The sequence below is a fragment of the Crinia signifera genome, chromosome 2, assembly GCF_055691185.1.
Source record: "Crinia signifera chromosome 2, ASM5569118v1, whole genome shotgun sequence".
Lineage (NCBI taxonomy): Eukaryota > Metazoa > Chordata > Amphibia > Anura > Myobatrachidae > Crinia > Crinia signifera.
Window position 1 is genome coordinate 260,396,481 of NC_139218.1, and position 6,687 is coordinate 260,403,167.

Consider the following 6,687-nt stretch of genomic DNA (forward strand, 5'->3'; position numbering starts at 1 on the left):
TCGATAATCCGCCCTTTGCACCCACATAGTGAAAAATGATTTTTGAACTAATTGTTAAGGTGCAGTGGAGAGTTCCCTCCAAATGAAATATAAGTAGGCAGACACTGGCCACCAGTGTGCACTTACTTCTTCATCATTAGGATCCCTGTCATGGGCAGCAGTGAGCAATGATCAGCACCTGCAGCATTACTTTTCAGTATCCCCCTAAACCACCCACCCAATGCTACTGCTGACAGAACCCTATAGAATCCTATGGGCTTCTTTCCTTATAATTCTGTCAGAGGAATATGATCAAGTTACCAGACAGGGGTACCAATGTGGTTCAAATTTACACCAGCTAGCTCTTGGAGGTGTGGATTCATTCATTGCTCATGGTCATCCCTAAAGGACTGGATCCAATGCTAATTGGAACGGACCTAATGTATGAAAGAGAAAGAAGGGTCCAATTACTTTTATTGTGTTAGCACAGGCCAGATATTCGATTACAAGTCTTAAAAGAAGTCAGTCCAAACAGTCTCAACCCCTGTTCCCTGACCTCTTTCATTTCCTGCTGCTGCTGAACCCCGACAGGAAAGTTCAATCCTATAAAATTTCCAAACGTAGTCTAGAGGGTATACATAAGGGTTAACTGCAGCTCTGGAAAGATATGTTTAAAAACATGTAGGATATGCAGGATTGGTCTCTAAATCTCTCCAATAGGGACTTCAAAATGATGCAATCTCCACGATTTTCTTAAAAAATTATACAGTCTCTTTATATCATAAAAAACCAACAAGTCAATAAGAATAAAAAAATATGAAGATAAATTGTTAACCAGTTCCTTATCAACAAGTAGAAAAAAATTTAAGTTCACTGGACCTCCTGGGGACATGCTTTTTATCTTTAATCCCATACCTCCTAACATGACCCTCTCCAGGAGGGACACATTGTTCTGTTTCTGGGCTTTTCTCTTAATTTATGATTACCATCACCTGTGGTGAAATTCCTTTCTTGTCCATTAACCTGTTTAAAACAGGTGATGGCAGTCATTAATTAATAGGAAAGTCCAGAAACAGAGCATTCTGTCCCTCCTGGAGAGGGTCATGTTGGGAGGTATGTAATTCACAGATGTTATATGTTCCCTTTTTGGCAGGGCACTGCCACTCTCACACTGGTACTACTCTTCAGGACACCACACTGCCACTAAGGCTTTCCTTCAGATTTTCCCTGTGGAAAAAAGGAAGGGGGTTCTGTGAGCTAGGCACTGCCGGCAGGGACTGTCAAAGATCGATGACATGCTCATCTGCACCCGGCCCAGATAGGTTAGTGCCCAGCAGGGCAGTGCTTACATACCCTATTTTGTGACACAAGTACACTGCCTCAATAGGTCCACCCCGCACAGTGACTTCTGGAGGGGGTGGAGCCAACAAACCCCATTTTGTGACACAAGTACACTGCCTCAATAGGTCCACCCTGCACCAGGGGCGGATTTGGGCACCGGGACACCGGGCCAGTTTCTGGTGGGCCGGCCCATCCCCCTCTGGTGGGCCGGACCCATCCCCCGAATCTGCCGCACAGACTGTCAGCGCTTGCAGCCGCTAACGGAAATTGCACAGCATACAGTGCGGCTCCACAGGGGTATGCGGAGGAAGTGAGGGATGTCACTCGGCTCCGACTGCGTGCTCCAGTCACTGACAGGTGCCATGGTTAGAGTAAAGTGCTGCTGCTGAGCCATCCAAATTTTGCCCCACTGCTCCTTTATCAGTGGTTAGGAGGTAATCTCCCCAATGCCACTGATCAGGTGAAATTGATCCTGTGGCAAGGCTGCAGGAGAGGGTGGGATGCAGGTACTCCTTGGAACACAGCTGCAGCACAGGGTAAGTCTATTTTAGGTAGGCCACTACCTTCCACCTCCCCGCAGCATAACCCGAACAACCACTCCCCCCACCATAACCTGACTCCAATCATGCAGCCTAACTCTAATCATGTGCCCCCAAGCATAACTAACCATGCCCACTAGACTAACCCTAACAACTCTCCACTGAAGCTTAACTCTAATCATATGCCCACCGCAACTTAACCCTACCCCTTTCTTGCAGTGCTATTCTAACCATGCAAACCCCCCCTGCAGCATTACCCAAACATCCCCCCTGCAGCATAACTATAACCATACACTGCCACCCACAATGTAAATCGAACCATGCGCCCCACCTCCATAGCTTAATGCTAACCATGCACTCTCTCGCAGCATTACTCTGATCATTCACCCCCTGCAGCATAACTATAACCATACAAATACCACTGCTTCATAGTTCTAACCCAGAGCCAGCAAACTAGGCAATTGTCTAGGGGCATGCACCCTAAGCCTAGGCTCGGCTCTACTTCACACCTGATTCCCACTACTGATCCTAGCCTGTCCCCTTATCCACATTACCACTACTCCACCCTGCCCCATGCTCTCCTCACTGTACAGTGCCCACCATAACCACCACCCGCGTGTCAAGCTCATAGCCGCTATACTCTCAAACCCCTGGCCTCCAGAATATGCCCCTCTGACTTATACAGTAAATATACAGTATCACCACACCGCCCTTGGCCCCAGGGACATATACTACCCACCATATCCCTGCCTCCAAGGTTCATGCACTGTCCATGCTACCCCAAGTCTTCCTAGCCACAGTACCCCCAAAGTATACATATGGTATACTTTCCACAAGGCGACCAGAATTTCCTCCCTGGCGACCGAGCCCTGATCTGCAGCATGGCAGAGCCGGACACCCACGCTGCTGCCGGAGCTCTCCGCCGTGGGCCAACTGCTGCTGCTGCCAGAGCTCTGATCCCCAGGGCCTGCTGCCTGGGCCACCCACTGCTGCTGCCGGAGCTGTGATTCCTGGGGCCTGCTGCCAGGAGCTCTCCTGCTCCATGGACCACCCACTACTGCTCCCCGGTGCTAAGACCTGCCTTCTCTGCCCACCCTCCCCACTCACATCACCCTTTTTCTCCCCTATCACCTTACCCCTGGCACAGCATGTAACTCCTTGGCAATGAAAAGGTTAACCCCTGGCAGAGCAGGTTAACCCCTGGCATCAAGCATGAAACCCATAGCAAGGAGCATGTAGGTAAGTGGAACTTATGTGGCATAATATGTAATTACGGCATGTGGCATTATACGTAATAGGAATTACAGTGTGTGGCATATTGTGTAATGAGCATCACGATGTTTAGTATAAATTTGTAAATGACATTACATGTGGTATATATAGTGTGCATTATGGTGTGCGTACATAATGGTGTGCATGTCATTATTAGTATATCTGGCTCCTCCATTTTCATCCTGGCTCCTACATTTTAAAGAAATTTGTCAAGCCCTGCTGTAGGGGTTAATATTTGACCTGTCAGGGGTCAATGTGTTTATTTTCCCTGTTGGGGCTATCAGTGTATATATTGTTTTCTGTTTGAGCCAGTGTTTTATCTGTGGGGCCAATGTGTTTATTCCTGTGGTGGGGCAAAGTTGTTATTTTTTTCTGTCAGAGGTCAGGTATGTTTTTATGTTCCTGCGGGGCCAGTCCGTATATATTTTGGTGAACGGCCATGATTAAGGGAAGGGCAGTGTAACAGCATTATCATAAAGTCGCAGCTGCAGCAAAAGTTGCAAGAAAGGCTGCAACTGCATTCAACTTGGAATCCTGCCCTATAAGTAGGCATCCTGCCCCGTTTCACAGACCCCACCCACTCAGCAAACTCCACCCCTTTAGGGCTGCTTCGATAAATTTCCCGGGCTGGTTTTCCATCCCAATTTGCCCCTGCAATGCACAATGACTTCTGGAGGGGGTAGAGCTGATATGATCTGTTGAAAGGAACATCATACTGGCCTGACCCATCTTCATGCACCTGCCAATCACAGCATTATCTACAGATTTTGTTTTTTTACACTGTAGCTGTGTTTGACTTACATTTAACACAAGTTAACAAGGCACAATTAAATGTAAAACATTTTTACAGTACTATGGAATATATTGGTGACAAATAAATAAATGTTAATATTAAAAACATGCTCTTTATTATCATGTTGTAGTTTATAGTTTTATTTTTGGGGGCGGATATTGCAAAGGGGAAGGAAGTATTTCTAGTTTGTGGTGATATTTTCCTTTCTTTCTTGCATTGACAATAGGTAAAAAATCTTTCAGTATCTTCTGTAAAATCATTTAAATATGCTGTGGCTCATTCAGCTTTTTCTCTTCTATAATTCAAAACAAGCAGTATTGGCAGAGCTGGATGCATCAGGTAAGGTTAGGCAAATGTAGTCTTTCTGTTCCTGCTTCATTTATGCATTTATGCTTTTTAAGTAATATTCTAATTTTAATTTCTAGAAATGAAAAATATGTATTTTAGAAAATCATTTGTCTGAAAGAGTTCTGTATGTGTCACTGATGTACTAAAACATTTCTTACAACGTTGCGCAAAAAAAAAATATATTTCCTATGTAAGGTAATAATTATAGGTGGTTATGATGAATAAAAATGTTTGCTTGGTTATTTTCACACCTATTTCGACAAATTCACTTTGATGCTGGGCGCAAGTGCTGCTGGTCTCAGTCCAGCTCCTAGCAACAGGCTGATGCCGTCGGTTGCCTGGCAATGGGAACACCAGGTGCAAGAAGCGTCTACCGTTGTCCAGGAAAGATTAGGGTTGCCGCAACTGAACTTAGTTGTAATCAGTTGCTCATTAGCTGCACAAGTCTGTATGGTGATAGTTCCTGTTGAACCTGTCTGATGTGGTGTACCTGCGTGTCAGAGACCTTGCCATTGCTCCAGTTTGTCCCAGCTCCTCTGCGGCCCAGATCCTGGTGTGAAGCTTCCACTCAGGGCTGTCCTAACCTTGTAATTTATTATCTTTCCATCTTATGCATTGTTGCATTATTCACACTGCAGAGTGTTTACATAAATTGCTTATAACATCCTATGCATTGTTGCATCTTTCTTTACAACAGTCTCTTGCTTTATTGAAAATAACACCAAATGTGTTGCATCTGTCTCTACAAAAAGACCCTTGTTTAGTTGTTGATAACACCCTATGCATTGTTGCATTTGTCTGTACAAACAGTCTCTTGTTTAGTTGCTTATAACACCCACTGCATTGTTGCACTCTGCCTTGTTATTGTCTTTATTAACACTCCTTGTGCACAGCTGTGTTTCCAGACTTTGGGTTTCTGAGTATGTCTCACTGTGTACAATTTCTCCTGCCCAGCCTCCAATAGCCACATTGTCTTTCGGAAAGAACTGGGGGCATCTGATTATTGGGCAGACCTTATTCGCCCTGGAAAGGTGGCTGCTATAGGTGAAGTCTTTGGCTGCAGGAGGCTGGAGGGTTGCTAGGTAGGGTGGAAATTGCGTGAATGTTCTCAGAGGTTGTTCAGTCATGTCAACTCAGTGTACCGGTGGGACATATCCCCAGCACTTGCTGATGTATCCTGCTAGTACGATACACAGCCTGGCTGCCATTAATGATGATGATGATAAATTCCATGTATGGCTGTGTGTGGTACAAAATACATTGTAAGCATCATCAATGGCTTCCAGGCTGTGTGTTGTATAGCCATTGATAATGTGATTTCCAGGCAACTATTAGTGTCAGTATTTTAAGATGATATAGTGACAGTCTGTGCAAATTTTTCCCATAGACTAGAGATGGGTATACCTTGACAGGAGCCTATAACCAGGCAAATAAACTCGGCACTGCAGCAGCAGTACAGATTGCACGCTGCCGTGATGGCGCAGGACCTAGTCAACTCTACTGAAGAAGCGGAGGGACTTGGAGGTGGGGCCCAGGGCATCACACAGGGAAGCGTGTTATACACAAGGGCCTGACGCACCGCACTGCATCAGGCCCTTATACACTACAGCACTGTAACACACACAGCCGGGCATGCATATAGAATCTATTTATAGATTCTATATGTAATTAAATGAAATTCCTGGGGGTAATGGATGGTCGTGCTGCTGGGACACATCCGGGCATGCATATAGATTCATATGCATGCCCAGCTGTGTCTTGCATCCATTACCCCCAGGAGTTTCATTTTTACCCCATTTGGGGTAAGCTACCCCTGTTCCCTGACCACTGATGTACAGTGAGTATGCTAGTAATGCGGAAAAGAATGCAGACACAGATCCAGTGCTAAAATAGGTGGTATCAGAATGTTGGCTGTGATTGTTTAAATCAGCAGTTCCCAACCTGGGGTACTTGTACCCCTGGAGGTACGCTGCAGACCATTTGGGGGTACATGAAAAAAATATTTATAATTTTGGAAAAAAGTGACAGAAGAAGTCTCCCATTGCCGTGGAGACTAACCACATTGTGTTTCTGTCTGTAGCGTCATCAGCATCTCCTCGTGCTTTTTTCTGACCAGAAATCCACTGGGAGCTACCCACGCTGCCCTCAGACATCAGCGATCATCACCTCCACACTCACACATGTGGAGGAAGCAGGGGCATTAAACCTACATGTGTTACTGGGAACCCTGAAGACACTACACAGCCATTGGCCAGACACAGAGGTCCTGATTCCTGACTGCCCACTACTCCTCCGCTACTCCTTATATATCCACTTATAAGTACCGTGGATATTTCAAATTGAGAGGAGGGGTACTCATAATTGAAAAGCCTAACCAAAGGCTAGGGGGGAGAAAAAAAGGTTGGGAACCACTGG